Source organism: Hyla sarda, chromosome 2 (genome assembly GCF_029499605.1).
Source record: "Hyla sarda isolate aHylSar1 chromosome 2, aHylSar1.hap1, whole genome shotgun sequence".
Classification (NCBI taxonomy): domain Eukaryota; kingdom Metazoa; phylum Chordata; class Amphibia; order Anura; family Hylidae; genus Hyla; species Hyla sarda.
In genome coordinates, this window is record NC_079190.1 from 357,063,286 (window position 1) to 357,068,534 (window position 5,249).

The window sequence follows — 5,249 nt, forward strand, 5'->3', positions numbered from 1 at the left end:
AGACACACACACAGACAGAGTCACACACACACAGTCACACACACAGAGTCACACAGACAGAGAGTCACACACAGTCACACACACACAGACAGAGAGCCACACACAGACAGAGATAGCGACAGACAGACACACACACAAACACACACACACAGAGACACACACTCACAGACAGAGAGACACACACAGACAGAGTCACACACACACAGTCACACACACAGAGTCACACACAGACAGAGAGTCACACACAGTCACACACACAGACAGAGAGTCACACACACAATCACACACACACAGACAGAGAGTCAAACACACACACACACAGTCACACACACACACAGTCACATACAGTCACACACACAGACAGAGAGTCACACACACACAATCACACACACAGAGTCACACACAGTCACACACACAGAGTCACACACAGTCCCACACACACACACAGAGTCTCACACAATCACACACACATACAAACAGAGATAGAGTGAGACAAACACTCACTCACCCATCCAGCGCAGTGCTCCTTCTCTCCGGGCGCTCTGCGCGGCCCTGCGGAGGGACGTCGGGCCGGCCTAACAGAAGACGTGGGGGCGCAGGCCGGTTCACTGTGCAGGTGACAGGGGAGGGGGGTGCTACTAGTATGGAGACAGTGCAAGTGAGGACAGGAGGGGTGCTATTACAGAGACAGCGCAAGTGATGACGGGGGGGGTGCTAGTACAGAGACAGCGCAAGTGAGGACTGGCGGCATACCTGGTGTCACCCCATCAGGATGGTGTCACCCGGTGCAGGCCGCACCCCCTGCACCCCGGTCGCAACGCCACTGATGCCTACCTCTATGATCCAGAATGCCGAGCTAGCACCATATGTATTATATCAGGGCTCATTTATTTGAATAATTTGAACAAGCGTACTAAAATTCAAAACAAGTGTCAAAGACAGGTAAAAAACCTTGACAAAGCTTGGTGACAGGTCTCCTCTACAGGCTCTTCTCTACCTTGGTTGTTATCCAAGGATCCAAAAAGTATTTAAGTCTAAGTTAAGTCTAAGTTAAAAGATGTGTGAGGCAAGGGGTTACAATAAGAGGAAAATGATTTTGATAAGATGCAGCAAAACAATCTGACTAGAATCATACAAAACTGGTCTCCATTCTTCCTAAACTTAGACACTGAGCAAAAGATAGGAAAGTGAGCTTCAAAGTGAGAAAGTGAACTGAACAAATGTGTTGTCACTTGGATCCTATAAACGGACACATGCACACCATATTGCATTGCATTGCTTATGGAAACAAAAAACATTATGGCCCTCATTCACTAAGCTAAAACCTCTATTTTTTTGGTCTGGTTATTTTGGCTCATAGTATCTGCGACATGTTGTTGCCAAAGTGTAACAGTGTGCGCCAGGAAAATCTGACAATCCCAACATTGTGAAAAATCATAAAAGGGGCGTGGCTGGCTAGAAAAGCGGTGTGGGTGGTTAAGAAGGAGGCATAGTCTCACAACTCAAATTATTTACTATTGAATTCACAGAAAATCATGTGAATAAATGGTTGGAAATTTCCTGGTCAGAAAACTTTCCCGACCTATGAATCCCTATTGTAAATAAAGTGGAATCCTGTAAGTCAGAAACAACATTTACACTAGTAAAAACCCAACACTTTTAGTAAATGAGGGCCTATACAGTATGTGATAATAAAAACATAATTTGGTTCTCTGTTGTGATTTTTTTTTAAATCTTTCAATGTATCTTATGATTTTGTAAGCTGTAAATTTAAAAACAATGTAAGAAAAGAAATATAATAATTAGAAGAACTTAATACTAATTCTTAAACGATAAATATTAGAATTACTCTAACACATACAACCAAAATGACATCAACTATATTGTGAAACGCTAATATTCAGTAACTGACAAAAGCAAGTAAATTGACTCCATTTTGCAGGTTTATATGTCATATAGTGTGGCATCGAAACAAATGTCATGGATTATATATTTGTTCCCTTTACTGCCCTCAAAAGCTTGAGTATAACAACATCTATAAATACAGGGCATGTTTAGTTATAAAAGGTGATGCTAGAAGCTACAAAATCAATGTTGATAGTAAAACAATGTTCAAATATTGTTGACAACAGGGTTAATCTGAGCAATGCTCCACTAGATATCTAAATATACAACATTAGGATCAAAGTGTAAATCATAAATCACAGTCATTGTATCTTGCTGTGCAGGGAACAGATTAATTACATGTTCCCTGTAAAGAATAACATAGGAGTAATAGCAAGCTGCAAGGTCTGACGCGGGTTGCAAAGATTTAACCATGAATAAAATAATATGATTTATTGGATCCTGTGCCTAGCATAATCAACCCCAATTTCATATTTTAGAAAATATTACTTTGTAATGGAAATCATAATAATATGAGGGTATATTGATCTGCATTAGGTGGACACTCTAGTAGGTAAAACATCTTTCCTTCTCCAGTAAGAGTTTGGAAAACCATAACTTTTGATGATGTCATGTCTCAATGATTGCATGTTTTTTTATATATATTTTTTTTACTTCACTCCTGAACACATAGGGTTAGAGCAGGATTGTTGACCCATTTGTAGACTAATGGATTTAGCAGTCAAATCTCCTTTTAAAAAGAGTAAAACATCCAAATCATTATTATGGTTAAAGTGGAAGAGCACATTATCAATCATTTTACAGCCTCTCAGGCCATGATGCAAATGGTAACAACTCAACAGACATACAGTATGATCAGATGACTTATCAGAAACCCATGCTGGGTTTTTACCCCATATCAAGTCCTTGTTTTGGGCAAAGTGAGCCACAGCAGCAATATACTTTCCAATTGCAAGAACCAAAGCTATTAGCATCAAGCTCAATGTCAATAACCTAGTGAGCATTATTAAGGGAAAAAGGGCAATGCTGTAAGGCCATGCATTCATGGTAGAGGCCCTTGAGGCATGCAAATAAGACCGTACAAGTAGGTCTTGGCATATAAAATTTTCATCAGTGTCCTATGATCCGCACAATCATCAGATCAACAGGATCCATGGTGATTAAACCAAACCCGCTAATCCAGATTTGCCTAAAAATGTAGTCCTGAAACTGTTTTATGTCAATTTACAGGAATAGGACCTGTGGTCCACTTTCAAGTATGCCTGTGACAGTTCAACTATGCAGACATGGCAACTGGTGTTGGGCGCGAATATTGGCATTTCAAATTTTTATCGTGAATATCGTAAATTTGCAAATTTGTGAATATTGCGAATATATTCGCTATATATTCGTAATTGTGAATATTCGCTTTTTTTCCCGCATATGTGAATATTCGCATTTTCCTTCTTTTCACTTGTGGGCCAATTAGAATGATGCAAATACACTTTTTGTCAGCGGTTTTTAACAACATTCCTAGCAACCAATAGTAAAGTTGCCCACCCCCTTACTGTTTTCTTCCTCGAATACGCGAATATTTGAATATTCACATATGCGAATATGCGAATATTCACATATGTGAATATGCAAATATAACGAATACGCAAAATTTGCAAATATAGGATGAATATTCGTCTATATATTCGCAAAATATTGCGAATTTGAATATGGGCAATGCCGCTCATCACTAATGGCAACCACCACACTTAAAAAGAGAAACTCACAAACTGAAAACTATTTCTTTCATATACAAACATAAGCCAAAATAATATGCAAATAAGGGTTTTCTTTTTTTTTACACAATCTATGGCACTTCACTGTTCTTAACCCTTGATATGGATTTTACTGGTGAGACACCCCTAATTGTAGGTGAAACAAGGTTAGGGTTTGACCTAAGTGATATTTTGCTGCAAAGAGTTATATCTTGTGGTTCAAGTCTGTGGATAAGAAAGCCGAATTTTTACCATTGTTCATTTATTTAATCATCCTTTATTGCGTTTTATTTATTTTATGGACAACATGTAATTGAGATTAAAAAAAAAAAAAAAAACACACAATTACACAACTTTTGAGGGAATTTTTTTTTAATGTATTTTGAATCACTATATTTTGACCCCTCTATCCTTTTTTACATTTATGGAGCTGTGCAACGTGATCTTTAGTTGTTTTCAGTACCATCTTGGTGGATGGGACTTTTTTGATTATATTTGGAAGTTTTTTCCAAAAAACAATGACAAAGAAATATCATTTTGCACTCACCAACATGAAAGTTCAAGTCTTTATTTTTTTCAATTGTCCGAAAGAAGCACCTATTGAGACAAAACTAGTCACCTTTACCCTTGTGGTACGCCCCTACATGTTGTTCCTTTGTTTCAGAGATTGGGAAAATAATGACTTGAATCTCTATATCAGTGAGTGCAATGCTATATTTCTTTGTGCATTGTTCTACAAAAAAAACTAATCTCTTATACGTTAGCACCTGACAGGTTAATTTTGCTTCTAACATTTACCAGTGTTGTGTGAATATTGACACATATGGCATCTTTGTAAGTCATATTTGTTAGTGCCCTGATTTTGATTGTTGGTTTTTGGCAAAAAAAAACTACTGGGAGACAGCATGGATCCCAATAATTTGACACCTCTTTGACACAAAATTGCACACTTTTTCTTGGATGTTCTTTTTTTTATAATATCTACAATTTGTTGATACTGTACTTGTTGCTATAGTTAGTTGAAGTAACTGTTAGACCCATTTTAGTTTTTCTATTTGAATTATTGATGCGTTTGTATGATATCATATTCCTCTTTTTTTCTTAAATAACATTCATCGCTCTATTAAAGGAGTTCTCTTAGCTAAAACTTTTAACCCCCGCTGTGCCCGGGCTGTAAAACTACACACAATAAACTTTCAATTACCTGCCTACGATCCCCCGTTGTTCCGATAAATCGCCGCCCAGTTCTCCGGTCCCGGTCTCTTCCACTTCCTGCGGGTCGGTGACTTCACTCTGCGCTCAGCCTATCAGCGGCCGCAGCAATGTCCCGTCGTGGCCGCTGATAGGCTGAGCGCAGAGTGAAGTCACCGACCTGCAGGAAGAGGAAGCTGACAGGGACCGGAGCATGGGCAGCGATATCGGAACAACAGGGGATCGTAGGCAGGTAAGTGAAAGTTTATTATGTATAGTTTTACAGCCCGGGCACAGCGGGGATAAAAGATTTCAGTTGGAGAACTCCTTTAAGAGTTCAACTGGGGTAACCTCCAGATAATATCTGCTGTCTGACAAAAAAATCAAAACCTAATTTCTCAAGCA